The sequence below is a fragment of the Eucyclogobius newberryi genome, unplaced genomic scaffold (genome assembly GCF_026437365.1).
Source record: "Eucyclogobius newberryi isolate DKJ021-1_F unplaced genomic scaffold, fEucNew1.0.hap1 SCAF_7, whole genome shotgun sequence".
Taxonomy (NCBI): Eukaryota; Metazoa; Chordata; class Actinopteri; order Gobiiformes; family Gobiidae; genus Eucyclogobius; species Eucyclogobius newberryi.
In genome coordinates this window covers 20,334,579-20,354,498 of record NW_027316389.1, presented here as the reverse complement: position 1 = coordinate 20,354,498, position 19,920 = coordinate 20,334,579, and the positions used below count along the sequence as shown (strand labels likewise).

At 41.6% G+C, this 19,920-nt stretch overlaps 1 protein-coding gene across 1 annotated transcript in view; it reads left to right on the top strand.

The window, feature by feature from the left end:
• Nucleotides 1–2,985: 2,985 nt before the first annotated feature.
• immp2l (inner mitochondrial membrane peptidase subunit 2) overlaps nt 2,986–19,920 on the top strand; it is a 154,196-nt gene continuing 137,261 nt past the window's right edge. Inside the window, exon 1 of the mRNA XM_072435875.1 lies at nt 2,986–3,048. The gene's annotated coding sequence lies outside the window, so the exon portion shown is untranslated. The remainder of the gene's footprint in view (nt 3,049–19,920) is intronic.

The following is a 19,920-nucleotide window of genomic DNA, read 5'->3' as shown; positions in this document are numbered from 1 at the left end:
AGAGAGAGAGGGGGGAGACAGACAGAGAGAGAGAGGGGGGAGGGAGGGAGAGAGAGACAGAGGAGGGGAAGAGAGAGAGGGGCACAGGTAGAGAGAGAGAGGAGGGGGAGAGAGAGAGAGACAGACAGACAGACGAACAGACAGAGGGGAGGGAGAGAGACAGAGAGTGAGAGAGAGAGAGAGAGAGAGAGAGACAGAGGAGACGGCCAAATATGTAAGTAAGTAAGTATTGCCATCAGTTATACAGTATTTCATGAGATACACCTGAACCTGGTTTGAGCCTGGTTTAGTCCAGACGTTCATGTGCTTTAGTCCAGCATTTCCCGTTCAAAATTCAGTTCCTGTTCAAAATTCAGTTCCTGTCAAAAATTCAGTTCCTGTTCAAAATTCAGTTCCTGTTCAAAATTCAGTTCCTGTCAAAAATTCAGTTCCTGTTCAAAATTCAGTTCCAAGACTACCAACTACACCAAACAATTTGCCAACTTACTCATTTAATTAAAACATATTAAACAGAAATGGATTAGAGATATTGACAAAACCTTGCAGTTTCATATCAGCCTGGCAAAAAAAGCGTTAGGCTTAGGAAATGTCATCATTGCAACAGACTTTCAATGTCTATGTATGTCATTTTACACTTTGTATTTTCTTCACAAACAGCCACTTAACTGGTGTGAAACTATATTAAAAAATTGAAATAAATACATTTAAAAACGCACATGAAATCCTGTCATTGTGCATGTTTTTGTAATGTTTTCCACAGCCCAGTGCCAAGTCTGTTCCTCTCTCTTTTCTGTCTTTTCTGCGTATCATCCGTCCTTCTCCAACATTCGTTAATTGTGTCTTATTTTCTTGTTTTCCGGGTGTCGTCGTGGCCTACTTTTCTCTATTAGCTTTTCACATAATCACAGCATCACGCGCTTTTCCAAGAACCTGCGCCAATGTTCTCCAGCCATTTACCTCCACTTAAACGGGGCCCATTTTGTCTCTTTATGTGGACGTATCTATTTATGACCTACAGCGGCGGGAACTAAGAAACGATACGAGAAAAATATATAGAAGCGAATGTGACGTTTCGGTAGCATTTTATAACAAAAATGTAAAATGTAATAAAGACTGAAGCACTGGCTATAAACTTTGTATGCATCACATTGGCTACAAGTTTTGTTCTGTAACTATGTGTGATGGCATTGTCCCAGTCAATATATATATATATAACCCTAACCCTAACCCATATATATATAAATAAATGAATTAAACAATTAAATATTTTTTTTATAAAATAAAATACAAAATAAATATAAAAATACAAAAAGAAAATACCGTATTTTCCGGACTATAAGTCAGGACACTGGAGTATAAGTCGCACCAGCCAAAAAATGCATAGAAAAAACATGAGAAAACTGCACACAAGAAAAAGAAAGTTGCACTGGAGTATGAAATGCGGTTGCAAGTGTGAAAATAACAAATAATATCACATATAAGTTGCTCCAGAGTATAAGTATAAGTATATAAGTACAAATATAAGTATAAGTCGCACCCCTGTTGACAACTGGAATAATGTTTTGAGTCTTTCAGTGGAGTTTGCATTTTCTCCATATGGGGTTTCTAGAGTCTGTACAGTTTATAACTATCTATGCAGCCAAAGGGTTTCAGTGGACGTGGGTGTAGTTTGATAATCCTCAACGTTCTCTCGACTTTACTGACTCTATGACGTTAAATCATCATAGATCATCATAAATGATTAACTAAAAATGTCAATCGACCTGTTGACTACTAAAATAGTTATTAGTGACAGTCCTAACCTTGATTACATTTTTTTTTAAATTATCATTTTTTAAATTGAGACGTTTCCACCCCTTAGAGTCGATACTGTCCGGAGGCCATTATCATGAAAGAACACAGGAAACAATAGCCTGTGCATTTTCTACTTTCTCACGCAAAAAAACTAATTATAATTCCCATACTTAAAATGATAATGATAATGATAACTCATAAAATGAGGCATAATTATGAACATTCTTCCAATTAGCTCAGTTCAAAGTTATAATCCCCTCACATTTCTGCGTTTTTTTTTTTGCCTGTCAAATGTTTTTCATTGTTCTTCAATTGAACTCATCAAAATGGCTGTGTTCAATGGGTTTTACTTCACTTTCTTTGTCCAACTCACCATGTGCTCGTGGCGTGGGTCTGCCGCCTACACGCTTCATACTAAGCCCAAAAGGAAACTCCAGCTGCTTATCTTTAAAGAAAAATGTCCATAAAAAAAAAAAGTCTATAGTTTTGGTGGAACACGCTGTACCTCGGTTGTATTATGTGTTAATGTGGTGGATGGGTCTGTTCAGATTTGTTAAAAGCTTTTGGTTCACTTTTAGATGGTACAATTGAACTATGTGCCAGGGTCGAATAAATGTATCCAACTGGAAATGGAAGAAGGTTTTTAAAAAATGTCATGAACAACATGGAAATAGTCAAAGTTGCTTGTAAAGGAAGGGAATTTAGCAAATGGTTCACAAGGGCATATATATTTCAATAAAGTGGACAATAAAGAGGACTGTTAAGAGCTTTTAATCATGTTTTGTTTAAATTTCTTATTTACCTGCTCAAAGTTCTGTTAAGATTCATGTAATAATTATTCTCTTGCAATCAAGACACCATTGCACCAAAATAATCTGTCTTCACTTTCCTTTACTTTGCTTAACTTTTGGTCTTGTTCTGTTTATGTTTATAATGTGTAAAAATGTTATGAATATTTGAACAATGAAAATTGTGTACATTCATTTTCTAATGTTTGTTTGTTTAAAAAGGCTATTTTGGGGTTTAACAGCTCCAATTTAGGGTTCACAGCGAGAAAGACAATCATTTTATGTATTTGTATTTGTAGTTTTAGTTTTAGTTTTAGATTTAGTTTTAGTATACTTCATTTCATATTTAATTTGCATCAAAATGTCCATCGTGAGCCATGAGCACGTGGGCGGAGTTTAGGACCCAGCGGAGCCGCGTCATCTGTGACGTAGAACCACAACAGGAAGTGGCTGGTGCACGTTGGAGGTAAGCGTGTGTTAGCTTCTGTCATTATCGTCATGTTTTTGTGTTTTACTGCGGGATGTGAGATAAATGCAGGATGTGATGTGTCACTGTTATCGAGTCTTTGCTCAGTGTTAGACTCCTTTTCATTGTGAAGTTTTAGGGTTTGGAACGCGGTTAATGGTTGTTAGCTGCGGGTCAGAGATGTCAGGGGAGTGAGAGGTCAGACATATGGAAGTGTAGCGATGCAGCTCTGTAACTTTAATAAACCAGTTGTTTTTAAGATTGTATTTTGCGTGCATAGTCGAAAATATGATGCGATGACAATGCACGTTTGGTTTTGATTTATACTATTGTAAATAATGCTCTTCAATTCCAATTTACTGTAACCTTTCTTGTGGTTTGCAGTTTTTACTTTTACTTTAATCAGGGAATTGTAGAGAGATTCTCGGAGATGCACCGTTTTAAGATTTCTATTGTTATATCAGATCATAATTTTCTAAATCAAATCAAATCAAATCAATTTATTTTTGTAAGGCCCAAAATCACAACAACAGTTGCCTCTGAGGGCCACAGGGAGAAATGAATCAACAATGTCTGTGGTGGCGATGAAGTCAGACAATGTCTGTGGTGGCGAGGGACGATGTCCCAGGGTCCTCTGTCCTTAGACTCTCCTTCTCGGCCAGGAAAAACTACAAAAAAACCTCTTTGGGAAAAAAGCGTAGAAACCTGGAGGAGTTCCAGTGAAGGAGAGATCCGACTCTCACAGACGGACAGACGGACACGAGGAGACTGGAGCTGGACCCACTCTTCAGGCAGAAGAGGGACCGTCGGAGTCGAGCTGGACCCACTCTTCAGGCAGAAGAGGGACCGTCGGAGTCGAGCTGGACCCACTCTTCAGGCAGAAGAGGGACCGTCTGAGTCGAGCTGGACCCACTCTTCAGGCAGATGAGGGACCGTCGGAGGCGAGCTGGACCCACTCTTCAGGCAGATGAGGGACCGACTGAGGCGAACTGGAGCCACTCTTCAGGCAGATGAGGGACCGTCCACACAGGGCAGGGACCACTTCACCAGGGGAGGGGCATCTGGGTCCACAGGTCCTCAGGAGTGAGAGAAAGAAAAGAAGGCGGTGAACAGTTTGCAAGTGGAATCAAAAAATAAATATTGTTTGATAGCATAAGTAGTCAGAAGAAGAAGAGGATAGTGCTCAAGCTGTCATACTTCCCCCAGCATAGTTACTCCTAGGGCAGCGTAGCTGAAGCTGTGGGTTTATCTTTCTGTTCCTAACTACTCTGACCATAAGCGATTTCGAAGAGGAACGTTTTAAGCCTGGACTTAAATGAAGAGACTGTGTCAGCATATTTAACATGGGTCGGGAGCTGATTCCATAACACAGGAGCTTGGTAGCTAAACGCTCTGCCTCCTACAGTACTTTTAGAGACTCTTGGCACCACCAGAAGGCCAGCATTCTGAGAGCGAAGAGCTCTGTTTGGATGATATGGTTCTATAGCATCTTTGAGGTAGGATGGGGCCATGTCATTTATGGCTTTGTAGGTCAAGAGTAGAATTTTGAATTTGATTCTAGACTCGACGGGGAGCCAGTGAAGAGACTTCAGCACCGGCGTAATGTGCTCTCTTCTTTTTGTTCCTGTTAGTAATCTTGCTGCTGCATTTTGAACCAGTTGAAAGCTTTTTATGGAGCTTTTAGGACACGCTGCAAGCAGGGAGTTACAGTAGTCTAATCTAGTCGTTACAAATGCATGGATAAGTTTTTCGGCATCACTTTTAGGCAGGATTCTTCTGATTTTGGCGATGTTGCGCAAATGGAAATAGGCTGTTTTACAAGCTTGATTTATATGAGCTTTAAATGAGAGCTCCTGGTCAAATAAGACTCCAAGGTTTCTTACAGTAGAACTGGAGGCTACACTGACATTGTCCAGTGTGACTATCTGCTCAGATAGAGCGTCTCGTAGATGCTTAGGGCCAAGCACAATGACCTCGGTTTTTTCAGGGTTAAGAAGCAGGTAGTTTAGTGTCATCCAGGTTTTTATCTCCTTCACACAAGTACTAAGTCTGTCTACTTGATCGCTCTGATCAGGTTTCATTGATAAATACAGCTGAGTGTCGTCTGCATAGCAGTGGAAGTTAATGTCATGCTTTCTGATAATGTTGCCTAATGGCAGCATATAAAGAGTAAACAGAATTGGACCGAGTACCGAACCCTGTGGCACACCGTAAATTACTTTAGAGCTTGGTGAGGAGCTCTGGTTTACATTAACAAATTGGAACCTATCAGATAGATAGGATTTAAACCAGCTGAGGGCTGTTCCTCCAACACCTACATCACATTCTAACCTCTGCAGTAGAATGTTGTGGTCAATGGTGTCAAACGCTGCGCTGAGGTCCAACAGAACCAGGATTGAGACCAGTCCATCGTCAGCGGCTAATAACAAATCATTTGTGACTTTAACTAGTGCAGTTTCAGTGCTGTGGTGGGCTCTGAACGCTGACTGGAAAACTTCAAATAAGTTATTGTCCTGCAGGTGGCGACAAAGCTGTTTTACTACAACTTTTTCAAGGATTTTAGAGACGAAGGGAAGATTTGAAATAGGTCTGTAGTTTACCAATAGGTCGGGATCTAGATTAGGCTTTTTCAGAAGAGGTTTAATGACTGCATGTTTGAAGGACTGTGGAACATAGCCGCTTTCGAGTGAAGTATTTATTATATTAAGAATAGGGTCTATAATTAGGGGAAGAATGTCTTTGAGGAGTCTGCTTGGAATGGGGTCTAGGACACAAGTTGAGCTTTTAGAGGACATAATGGCTGAAGTTATCTCTGCTTGATCAACAGCTGTGAACCTTTCTAGGTTTACAGGTGGATTTATATGGGACGTTAGATTTAGAGCTTGGGCTAGTTCAGGGCTAATAGCGGGGGTAATTTCATCTAATTTATCTCTGATTGTTTTTATTTTATTATTAAAAAATAGGAGGAAATCATCAGAGCTAAGTGTAGCTGGGATTGAGGGCTCTACTGCACTGTGACAGTTTGTTAGCCTAGCTACAGTGCTGAAAAGGAATTTAGTGTTACTTTTGTTGACTTCTATTAGATTTGAATAATATCTGGTTTGGGCCTTACGCAGAGCCTGCTTATAGGACAGCAGGCAACTTTTCCATGCTTTTAGGGATTCTTCTGTGTGAGAGCGACGAAATAATCCCTCTAACTTTCTAACTTTTTGTTTATGTGAACGCAGTTCTTGGTTGTACCATGGGGAGGCGCGCTTTGGCCTAATGACCTTCTGTTTTAACGGCGCGACAACGTCAAGAGCAGACTTCAGAGAATTCATGGTCAAGTCGACACATTGATCACTTAAACTGGGACTAAAACTGTTCTCAGCAGGATCACATGACATGTCACTGAATATTGGCTCTATTATTTCTTTGAATTTTGAGATAGATTTTTCAGATATTGTCCTTTTCATTATAACTTTATTTTGTGGGACTGGATGATCTTTAAGAATAAACTGAAAGGTAATTAGGAAATGATCTGACAATATAGGGTTTTGAGGGAGGACAATGAGGTCACTAATCTCTGTTCCATACGTTAGGACAAGATCCAGAGTGTTCTTGTGAGTGTGAGTCGGTTTATTTACATTCTGAGTGAAACCAATGCTGTCTAACAAGGCGCTGAAGGCATTACTGAGAGCGTCATCACTCATGTTCACGTGGATATTAAAGTCTCCAACTATAACTATTTTATCCCAGGCTAACACTAAGTTTGATATAAAGTCAGAAAACTCTGTTAAAAACTCTGAATAGGGACCAGGAGGTCGGTAGATAACTATGAACAAAACTCCTTTTAGGTTTTTCATATTTGGACATGTGATCGACAGCATAAGGCTTTCAAATGAGTGAAATGCATTGTTAGTTTTAGGGCTCATGAGTAGGCTTGAGTGTGAGATCACTGCCACACCACCACCTCGGCCTGTGCTCCTGGCAGTCTGAAAGTTAACATGGGTGGGTGGGGTGGACTCATTTAGTCTGACGTAGTCGTCTTGTTGAAGCCACGTTTCAGTTAGAGCTAGAAGATCTATGTTATAGTCACTAATTAATTCATTAACTAAGAGCGATTTGGAGGAAATTGCTCTAATGTTTAGCAGTCCACATTTTACGTGTTTATTCATTTGTGTATTTGTGTCATTTGTGATTGTTATTTTCCTTAAGTTATTTGGTCTGACGCCTGAAATATTTTTTCTGAGATGTGACTTTTTGGCATTATTTGTACGAGGGACACACACAGTCTCTATCTGTCTTGAATCTGAACACTTCACAGGTAACAGAACGGGCGAGAGTTCGGCGACAGAGGAGCGTCTTGAACTGCTGCTCTGCACCTGGGGCTCATCCCTAGATGGTCACTTAACACGACTAAGACTATCGGTCAAATTCCGAACTAATAGGGATGTACCCTCCGAAGTCGGATGGATGCCATCCCTGCGTATGAGCCCAGGCTTTCCCCAAAACGCACTCCAGTTATCAATAAAGACAACGTTGTTTTGAGGGCACCATCTGGATAACCAGTTGTTGAATGCTGAGAGACGGCTGTACAATTCAGCATTGATCCGATTGGGCAGGGGACCAGAAAATATTACAGTGTCTGACATCGACTTCGCTAGGTCACACACCGCGGCTACTTGAACTTTGAGCACCTCTGATTGTCTCCGCCGGGCGTCGTTACCGCCTGCGTGAACCACGACTCGCCGGAAACGGGTCCTACTCTGCTTTAAGATCCTAAGGTTTCCTTCGATGTCACCCATTCTGGCCCCCGGGTAACACCTAACGCTAGCAGCTGGCAGCTTCACGTCTCTAACAATAGAACTCCCGATTACAAGAGTTTCTCTCGTGTGTTCAGCGGGCGTGTGATCGCTGAGGGGAGAAAACCTATTATAGACGTGAAGCTCACGGCGCTCTGAGGTTCGGCGTTTAGCGCCTTGTCCCCTCCGAACTGTCACAAAATGGTCCCTATTCTGTTCCTGGTCTAGTCCCGGCAGCACGGGAGACGCTGAGGGGCTGAGCTCGGCCTTACTGCTACTGCTAATGCTAATGCTACGCCCTGCAGCGCGGTCCGGTAGCCCTCGCGCTAAAACCGAACTATAACTGGACTTAAGCTCCTCTAAACAGCGGATCCGCGCTTCTAACTCCGTAACCCTGGCCTCCAAAACTACCACTACACTGCACTTCACGCACCTATCATCAGCGAAGGAGCCAGGGTTCTGACTCGACATATGACAGCTCAAACAGGTAAAGGTAGATCCAGCCATGACGCTAGCGGCTAGGCTACGCTAGGCTAGTTCAGGCTGGAGCTAGAAAGTGAGGAGGGCTTTTTAATCCACGAAATACTGAAAAGCGAGCGGCTTGAGGCTCCGGATTGTTTGCGGAGAAATCAAACGTTCACTTTCATGTATATGATGCGTAAATAGTGTGTATAATTCGTGGATTAATCGGTAAAAGGCTCTAAAAACGAACAGCTCTGAAAACGCGACACACTCACCGGAAATGACGTCACCGGAAACCTGTTCAATCTGATAATCTCGTTATTAAAGTAATTAGCAAGTAACTAAAGTGTTTCTGTTCACATGTTACTGTGATTGGTTAGAACTCATGTGGGGCGTGACAGAGCCTAACCAATAGGAGGAGGGGGAGCGGCAAATTGTCCATGTGTGAGCATTAAACGGAGAATATGTATGATGATATATGACGATTTCCCAAAACTAGCACATCATCACAAGGATCAGATCAGTATTCAATGTTTATCGCCAAGCCCAAAGATCACTAACTCAAATGTGTCAGTGACCTTAACGTAAACATGGAACGGCGCTGTAGCTGTTGGTCGACTGGAGAATATCAGGCTGAGAAATACATTTTCAAAGTTAGGGGCCCCCAAGCAATTTCAGGGGCCCACAAGCGCGCGCGGCATCGCAGCGTCATAAGAACAAGATAAATGTGTTGTTTTAAACCTGGTTATTAACATGTAAAACAATTTAAAGTACTTTTATATGTTATTTGATATGAAGAGCACAAATACTGAATCATATAAACCAGAGATCATGATCTTTAAAACTGTTTAATTCAATATGATAATGTTTCTTATATATAAACTAAATACTGTTTACAGCATTTGACGCAAGGAGATTTTGTGGAATATATGAAATCACGTCCTACAAAATAAACTACTAACATATAAACATTGCCCCGAAAATTAGACCGGGCATTTCCGAGGACACGTGAACGCAACACGAACACAGCACACAGCGCGCACTGTTCGGCACCGCTCGGCCAATGAGAAGCGAGAAGACGTGTGAAGTGGGCATGTCTGTCAAAACGAAACTTAAGCGATGAAAATGCCCCGAATATGGTCAAATTAATAGTTAAATCTCGATTTTTTTCAAGGAGGGGCATGGCGGGCCCCCTCCTATTTCAAACCGCGGGCCCGCCGGAGATTCAACTGCTTGCGGGCCCCGGGCCCCTGTCTATTTCGCACCCTGAATATGCATTGCAGATTGAATAGTTGACTGAAGGGGACAGTGGTGTGAAACTGGTGAAAGCTCTCAAAACAGTTTCATCGTCGTAATAATCTGACTATGTATCTGACTCAAACTGCACTCACAAGACCAAAACAACACTTTAAACAGCTAAGTAACAGAAAAGTGTATATGTACCTGCAAAAAGGTAGTCAAAATTCACAATTCAGACGCATATCTTCAGGTAACTTGCTCAGTGCCTTTTCCTTTCTGCTGTTGTTCCAACAAATATATTTAACCTAAAAAAGAAGAAATACATTAACTAATGCTAATTCTAGTCTACTAAGAACATCGACAAATTAATCGACTGAACGATTAAAGACCAACAGCCAGGCTTTTAGATAGGATTTCAAAACACCCCGTCCAAATAATTTTGTCCACCAAAAGTACTCAAAAAATTTGCGAATACGGAAGGACAAAATTATGATCACACTCCGCCACTTGGGAGAAGCGTATCGCGCCTTATTTTCCAACGCTTTTACTAAATAAAGCCGCGCTTTTAGCGCCGTCTGACGTTATGCTGTGCGCCGTTAACGATCGCCGTAATCTACGCCAGACGGCGCTCTGCGTTCTCTTATTTTACGCCATACGCCGCTCCTATTGTGGCGGAGTGTGATCATATTGTCGTCGTGGGCGGCGCGAGCAGAAAAGTTACACTACAGCGCGTGCACTGACAGTGATCTGGTGAACAGGTGCCAAATAAACATTTGGGACCAGAATGGAAGTTGCATACGTTATTGTCAATTGACAGGTCAAAATAACCGTTATCTTCGTCAATTTAATGAGGTTTCGATAAAATTCTGTCTCCGGACCAGGGCTCGGCAGCCAATCAGAGCCAAGCACAAAAATGTTGTCAACCAATCAGCGCGCAGCATGCAAATTTTCACTTGTAAACAGTAAACTGTCATGGCGCGGACCATGGCGGACTATCGTCAAATGCTTCCCGGCCCGATTTAATGATAATATTTCCTTTTTTTCAAAGATTTATTAATAAAATGACCGTCCACATTTCAAAATACGGCCCTCTATCTAAAAGCATGCCAACAGCCCAAAAGATGAAGTGATTTTCCCTTTATATAAATTAAACAGCCCAAACTGTCCCGTTCTGTCATAATAAGTGACATTGTATTTGTAGAATAAAGCAGAGTTATGGCAACATGTGAAAGATGACTAATGCTTTTTTCCAGGTGTGTGGTTTTTTTGTCGGTATCTTTTTTTTTGTGTGCCTGTCCCCGGGGTGGATTGGTCCATTGGTCTGAAACATGACGGACGACTGCAGCGAAACAGCAGAGAACAGCAAGTGTAACAGATGAGGTCCAGAGGGAGGGAGAAGGGAAGTGTAGAGAGTTTGTCCGCTTGACTGAGGAGAGAGCGAGAGAGCAGCCGTCCACAAAGCCCTTGTCTGGTCGGGCGCTAAACAGCTGCTCCTCCTCCTCGGATTCAAAACAGCTCTAACAAGGCTTTTGTGTCCTGTCTTTGAAACGTGTTCTTTTTGACAAAGCCTTCTTCTCTGCGACAATAGGTACGGTCGGCATCCGAGGGAACGCCCATAAGCAAAGCGAGTTTATTTGTAGAGCACAGTTCGCACACAAGGCAATTCAAAGTGCTTCACACAACAGGAAAAAATGCATTAAAATCACAAAGACATGACAGAAATCTCAAAACCTTTTTCTATTCATTCAATTTAACAATTTTGCTGACATGAATCATACATTTTTTTCCCGTACTTAGTGATTCGCCAGATGGAAAACCAAATCTATTGGACCACACTGGCAGACACTCCAGACACTCTTTCTCATATTTATTTGACATTGCCAGCGTGACAGGCCTCTCCAGGATGTGCACATCGCTTTTAGATTGATTCTTTCCCATGTTTGACCGTCCCTAGATGTCAGCGCGCTATCTGCCTCTGCACACATCTGTGCCCATAAACTGACACTTGTGTGGGAAGCAATCCATCCATTTTAATGTAGAAGAGCTGCTCTGTTACCCCCAACAACTACAAGAGCAAACACAGACTTAGGAGTTATATTGTACTAAATAAAGACACAGCCTCGAACAGCCCAAATTTGCATATTTAAAGGTGCCATAACATGCTTTTTTTCACGTTTCGTAGTCTATCCTAAGTGTATAATTGATAATAATAATGGTTGTGCAACATCCTTAACATAATAGTTAAAAAATATCACCCATACCTTGGACCCACTCACCAACCCGGAAATGCAAACGGCTTGGTTTGATATTCGCCCCCACCCTTGCGAAAAGCGATCTGGCTCCCCCGCCCAACCCGTGACATAGTAAATATAGAGGGGGAGGGGGGTGGAGAGGGGGGAGGGGGAGGGGGGATGGTGACGCGTGCCTGTGGTTATGACGCAGTCTTGCATCCACCCCCCGTCAGTTTGGAGATTCCGAAGAGTGCACACGCTTTTTTGCTCGCTCCGCTTGCTATCGCTGCTTTCCTTATTTATTTTGCTTTTTAATCAGTTTTTGTCTTCCAAACATTTTTGCTTTAGACTTTTTCAAGTAAACCAAGGATTTTAAGAACATTTTTCCAGTGTTAACGACATATCTGACGCCAGCGACATGTCCGGGAGAAGAAGTGAGAAAGACTGTGAACGCTGTCGGAAATATCAACAAGAAATTAATGAGCTGAAAACACGGATATTTGTTTTGGAATCTGAAAAAGTTCTTCACGATACCATTCCTGTGTCAACCGACGGTAAGAAGAGCACACTTTTTACAAGAAAAACTGCTACTTTCAACCTAAACCGCAGTGACTCTGTGTCGTTTCCAAAACTGTCTAAAAACCAGAAAGACCAGGCTGTTTCTTGGAACAAACTTGGAGCAAAGCCTAAACGATACAAAGATAACGTGAAGTCACCTAAAATACAGCTCACCAACAGATTTTTACCACTTTCAAAGATGGAATTAAATGAAAAAAGGAAAGATGACGTGGCCAAAATACAGCGAGGAGGATCTGTGCCAGGAGCCAAGGTCAAGATTGTTTTAGTTGGGGACGGCGCGATAAGTCACATGACGCATGAAAAGATAAACACACATTCTTTTCCAAGCGCCACTGTTTCTGAGATAACGTCACTCCTTCCAAATATTATGGCTAAGCATGGAGGAGCTAAACAGCTGATTGTGCACGTGGGTGCAGTGAACATGCGGCGGGAACAGACTGAAGTTTTGAAAAAAGACTTCTTGAAGTTATTCGACGTGCTTGATAAAATGGAAATCAAAACTTTCATAAGTGGACCTCTTCCAAACATCAACAGGAGGATAAACAAGTTTAGCCGGCTTCTTCAGCTGAACACATGGCTGTCCAAAGAGTGCTCCCCGAGAGGACTACACTACATTGAGAACTTCTATCTATTCTGGAAACGAGAGGACCTGTTTAAGAGAAATGGCCCCCACCTATGCAGAGGTGGAGTGAGGGTGCTGACAGAGAACCTGCTCCATGCTCTGAGGCATTGGACTGGGCCTGGACAGGGTCCTGAGCAGATAGTTAGAGAAGAGAGGAATGAGAGAAGAATTCCTGCTCCCTCAGCCAGAGACCGAGCCAATGTTTCAACATCAAAAGCACCACAACCTCAGCCTCCACCAAAGGATTCATCAGCAGCTGCTCCACCACCACCAGCAAAGGATTCAGCTCCAGCTGCTCCACATTCACCTCCACCGCCTCCAGCAAAGGAACAATCTTCAAAGGCCTTGGACCCATCTGTGACAAGCCCAACAACATCCCTGTCATCGCCCCTGCCTTCACACCAGCCCTGGGTTCCCCCTGCAACATCTACTCCCACTAAAGATTCATCATTCTCCTTCTCATCTCCACTCTCACCCATGGGCCTTCCCAGCCATTTTGAAAGCCTGATCAAATCAGGCATTAAGATGGCTCCACTCACGCCCAATATAGCAAGGGCTATGCCGACTACACCAACAAAAGCCCCACCACCCATCCCCCCTCGCCTCTCACCTGGTCCCAAAACTCTCCTTGGCTACAAAAGCCCCACCACCCATCCAACCTCGCCTTTTACCTGGTATCTCCCATAGCTAGGATGCACTGGGTCTCAGCGTTGCCGGGACTTATTGTCACATTAAAAATCAAACCAACCCAGGGCCCTATGTAAAAAGAGCCCCCCCTAGTGCTATTTCTGTAGTCACATCATCACAGAGATGGAAAAACAAAATGCGAGCCAGGCCCAATCTGAGAAATGTGATTCATATTCCCTGTGAAAAGATAAAGCCCAGTCTCACTGAAACTAGTCTGAAACTTGCTGTGCTAAATGTCAGATCCTTATGTAACAAATCTCTCTTAATTAATAATTTTATTTCTTCTTATAATCTTGATTTTATGTTTTTAACTGAAACATGGCTTGACAAAAACACAGGAAATGTAGTTCTGATAGAATCTGCTCCACCCAACTTTAAGTTTGAATCTGAAACATGAGAAAACAAAAAAGGGGGTGGAGTCTGTGCTGTCTTTAGAGATGAAATAATTACCCGCAGGTTGTCTTTTGGGGTGTTTTCATCATTTGAGTATATATCCTTTAAAATGGAGCTAAAACGGTCTCCATCCATTCTCTTCATTGTTTTATACAAGCCTCCCCAGCACTGCCAAAGTTTTATTGATGATTTTACTGAGATGCTTTCAGTCATATGCACAGACTTTGATGGTTTGGTCATTACAGGTGATTTCAACGTGCATGTTGATAATGTTTGTGACAGAAACGCTTAAGAGCTTGATGCTGTCCTTGAAACCTTCAGTCTTACTCAGCATGTGAGAGGCCCCACCCACAGCAAAGGACACACTCTAGATCTCATAATTACAAAGGGGGTAAATATTTCAAATGTTAATGTGATCGATGTTGCTCTGTCTGATCATTTCTGTGTCTTCTTTGACCTGTCTGTTTCTCCCCAACCTCCGGTTGGTCCTGCAGTTGTTCAGAGGAGACACATAAGTGATGGCACAGGTGCACTGTTTATGGAAATGATAAACTTTGAAAATGTCTCATGTTCTAATGTAAATGATTTGTTGAACTCTGTTACATATAGTGTTTTGAATGTTCTGGACACCATCGCCCCTATAAAGGCTAAAATGGTTAAAAATAAGCAGAAGGCGCCGTGGAGAAATGATGATTCGGTCAGGGCACAGAAAAGGGAGTGCCGCAGGGCCGAACGGAAATGGCGCAAGTCAAAGCTCCAGGCTCAAAAAGAGATTTACAAAGAAAAGCTGAACATGTACAACCTAATCTTATGTAGAACTAGGGAAAGATATTTTTCTGAAATAATTGGAAGCTGCAGTAACAACTCGCGTGTCCTGTTTGCCACAGTAAACAGATTAACAAACCCTCCAGCTCAGCTGCCGTTAGAACTCATTTCCACATCCAAGTGTAATGAGTTTGCATTATTCTTTAATGACAAAGTTCAGGGCATTAAAAATGCTATAAATCCCACAATGCAAAAAATTACCCTAAAACCACCAAGACACTTAGAGCTAACTCACTTTGCACCAGTAACTGACAAAACTGTCCATGAGATCATCACCAGTCTGAGTTCATCTACATGCTGCCTTGATGTGTTACCCACCAGATTTCTAAAGTCTGTGCTGAACAGTTTGTTAGCACCATTCACTCACATAGTTAACATGTCGCTTCAATCTGGAACATTCCCAATGTCTTTGAAAACTGCGGTCATAAAGCCTCTCCTAAAGAAGAGCAGTCTTGATGCCGCAGTACTGAGTCATTACCGGCCCATCTCTAATCTGCCATTTTTGGGCAAAGTCCTTGAAAAGGTTGTTTACCAACAGCTCACAGATTTCCTCTTAATAAACAACTCATTTGATGTTTTTCAGTCAGGTTTTAGACCTCATCACAGCACTGAGACTGCTCTTGTCAAGGTGACAAATGACATCCGCCTGAACACTGACACGGGCAAAGCCTCAGTCTTAATTCTGTTAGATCTGAGTGCTGCTTTTGACACTGTCGATCATGGGATCCTCTTACAGAGACTAGAGGACTGGGTGGGCATCACTGGCACTGCCCTAAACTGGTTAAGGTCCTATCTGGAAGACAGGAAGTACTTTGTTGAAATTGGTAGCTGTGTCTCAGACCACATGACCCTGACCTGTGGAGTGCCCAAAGGGTCAGTCCTGGGTCCCCTTCTGTTCAACCTCTACATGCTGCCATTAGGTCAGTTGATACGCAGTGAAAATGTGTCCTATCACAATTATGCAGACGACACTCAGATCTATGTTTCACTATCGGCAGGTGACTATGGACCAGTCGATTCACTCTGTCACTGCATCCAACAGATCAGTTTGTGGATGCAAAACAACTTTCTCCAGCTGAACTCAGACAAGACTGAAATAATCGTTTTTGGCCCACAGAAACAAAGAGAAAGTGTTAGCGGTCACCTCCAGAGTCTCGCTCTAAAACCTACAAACCAAATTAGAAATCTGGTGGTAATAATGGACTCAGACTTGAACTTTAATAGCCACATCAAATCAATAACATCAGCAGCTTTTTACCATCTAAAAGACATTGCCAAAATCAAAAATATAGTGTCAAAACCAGATTTAGAGAGACTTATCCACGCGTTTGTCTCCAGTAGATTAGACTACTGTAACGGCCTGCTCACTGGCCTCTCCAAACGAGTTGTAAAACAGCTGCAGTTCATCCAGAACGCTGCTGCTCGGGTCCTGACTAGAACCAGGAAGTATGATCACATTAGTCCTGTTCTCAGGTCTCTGCACTGGCTCCCTGTGGCTCAGAGAATAGACTTTAAAGCAGCTCTGCTTGTGTACAAGTCTCTCCATGGCCTAGCACCAAAGTACATCTTGGATATGTTAGTGCCATATGAACCATCTCGGACTCTGAGGACCTCAGGGACCGGCCTCCTGCTGGTGCCCAGAGTCAGGACAAAACATGGGGAATCTGCGTTTCAGTTTTATGCAGCTAAAATCTGGAACAGTCTTCCTGAAGATGTGAGACAGGCTTCAACTCTGACAATGTTCAAATCTAAGCTAAAAACAGTTTTGTTTAGCTGCGCATATGACTGAAAGGATTTTTTCTTTGCACTCTTCTCTTTTGTTTGTGATTTTATTAGTTTAGAAAATCAGTTGGATTGATAATTTTTAATTTAGTTAATTTTATTGTATTTCTGTTTCTGTAATTTCTTTGTGATTTGAATGCATTTTTCCTGCTGTGAAGCACTTTGAATTGCCTTGTGTATGAAATGTGCTCTACAAATAAACTTGCCTTGCCTTGCCTTGTAATATAGCTAAACACTGCGGGAATCAATCATGGGACCTTTAAACAATAATGCAAACGGCAGCTTCGGGTTGAATGTTACTGCGATGCTAGTGTTGTCTGCTGTATTTTATTTTGCTCCATTAAAGGCGCTGTACCTCATTTGTTGTCTTAAAATACGAAAAACAGAACTAATTAATTTTAAACTCTTTGCCGCAGTCTTTGTCGCTCACTTACCCAATGCATTCTGAGCATCCTAAATCTTCACCGCATATAAATGTAACAAATATGAAATTTACTGTGATGGGAAAACTATTGGATAAATGCCCTTTAAAACTCAGTTGTGACTCCACTTGAATTAGTTGTGCTTTGATTTGCCAGGAAACATATTAAAAGAGGAATACCCCAGTGACTTTAGGCCTTAGGCATGGCACACCCTGGACCCCGGGCTCGTCGCAGGGTCAACACAGAGACATAAACACACAGACAAACATCACTCTCACATACATTCTCTAGGGGCAATTTACAGTTGCCAATTTGACCTAACATATGTGTTTGGGACCCACGGTAACACGGAAAGGACATGCAGACTCCACCCAGAGAGATCATGTGATGTTAAAGCAAAGCAGCAATATTAAACTTACTTTACAATAAGTAAAACACAGCATAATCTAATAGGCCATTGGCTGAGATCTGTAGGAGCCCATGAATCAATTTTCGTTCCACTGAGCTGGAGAATAGATGCTTTTTCTATTTTTATAAAGCTAATATCGTAAAGTATTCACTGAAAAAAAATCCACAAACCAACTCCCTGCAGTTAATGAGAAAACTGATCTTGAAGTAGGCTAAAATGCGGGAAAATTACCATTTTACCCTCTGGAGTCATATTTAGTACAAGTGGTTTTCCCCCCTCAAATTTTGTATTACTTCTCTTGAAAATTTGGAATTCAAATAGCTTTAGGGTTGCAAGGAATTTTAGATGATCAAATTTCAAAATGTAATTACTTTTGTAGCAAATTTTTAAATCTCTATGGCTGAAAATGTTTAAAAAAGACTAAAACAATCTATTCAATACATTAATGATGATGATGAGCTGCCAATTAAGCTAACACAAGCATTAGAAGCATTTCAGAACATGACTTTCCTTGTTATCATTTCTGTTTTTACTTCCCTTTACCGTCCTCCTTTAGACAGGACAAAGCCTCCCCATCTCCCTCTCCAGCTGTAACTTTCACCTGCTCCATAAGCGGCGTTTAGTGACGCGTTATTGACTCTTAAACCACAGTCATTTTCCAAACACACCCCTCATGACGCCGTGTCTGTGCATTTATGTCCGAGGTTGTCCCTGTGCGAACGCGCCGGGTAATGGCTCCCATCACTCTCAGGCCAAACTGCCCATTAGCCCCGAGGAGAGTTCAGGCCGGGACTCCTCTGCAGACAGACGCGCCACACTATATATATATAAAAAGAAAATGCATTCAATAGTTCCTGTCAACGTCTGCAGGATTTTTGGATGTATTACATTTGCCATAAACTAGGACATACTGTTAACATCTGCATTTTAAAATAATTCTGACCTGCCTCCACTTTTTTTTAAACTCTGCTCTTAGTAAAGTTTTGATGTCACATGAAGCACACCTATCGAAATCATTTATAGAGTTTAATAATCAAGGTATCGGGACAAGATCTCGTGGCACAAGGCTTTTGGCTTGAAAAAAAAAAAAGGATTAATAAAAAATCTGGCGAGTTACACAGTTTGAGAAGACGTAGTTCCAAAAAGCAGTGATACAATGATATTTTTTATGTTAAATGAAACAATCCAAAACTGTGAACCGACTCGCAGCATCTATTTATCATGAGCTTATATCTTGTCTTGTCTCGTCGTCTTGGAGTTTCATGGATTTAAAAAAACAATGCTACTAGTATCTAAAAATATAGAAAATATAAAAACTAAAATGTTGCGTCCAAACATGAAAAAGTAGAAACATGAAGTTAAAGTAGGAGACGTCAAATTCTTAACATAAAAAGCTCCAAGTCACAAGCGACTTTTTAACTCTCTGACATGCCATTTTTGTAACGAATGGTGTAATAATCCCTTCAATAATTTACTAATTAATTTCAGTAAAATGACTATGTAAATATGCAGATCTTAGTTGTAATATAGTCATTTAAAAAAAATATAGTTGAACTTTTAATAAGATGGAACCATCTATTTGTGCTATATACCTTTTATTTGATCATTTTATCAGTTCTCTTAATTCTAAAAGCACTGTTGCACTGATAATCTGGATTAAAATTAGGATTGAGTAGTTTTCTTTCAACAAATGGACCGCCATAATCGGCAGTGACCAGAGTTGTAACCGTTTAAAATATCGCAAAGATGTTGGATTTTGCCCACAACTTATGATTTACGACTTTTTGTTTCGCTCCCAAAACAAGAGAATAAACCAACACCCCAAACCCATCCCACAAACGAAGATGAATATTCAGAATTCCTGCCTTTAGCCAATGGAGATATATTCTTTTTTTTTCTCTCAACGTTCTGCTCCAGGTATTTACCCCATTTGTGAGTGAGCAATGGGCCGACTCCTCCGCCCAGACCACACAGATGCACGGACTATAATCGCCTTAGTTTTGGCTCAACGGGCAAAGTTATGGCTCCGTCTCGCAGGACACTGGGAAGTAAACATCCCCCGATAAAGGTTAAACGAGATTACACGGCCTGTGAAATGTTGGAATTGGAAACTTCAGGTTACACGATAAGTATCTTACAACGTATGTCAGTAGTTTGCGGCAATTTTAAGAGCCTTTCAGTGGTTGAATTTGCCGTTAATGGTTTTATGGCAGTCTTGAATCAAACTGCCTTTAATGGACTCGAGGCGAAAGCACTTTGGTGGCGATTGACAAGAACTGAATCATAGAGCAATAATTGTAGTTCTGAAAAAAGGAGAAAAAGTGATGTGTTTTTTAGTTTGATTATTTGTTCACCACATGTAGGAGACTCAAAATACAGGTTTCATCAGTGTTTCTCAAACCGTGGTACTTCTACGGGTGAGTTATGGGTTATGGAA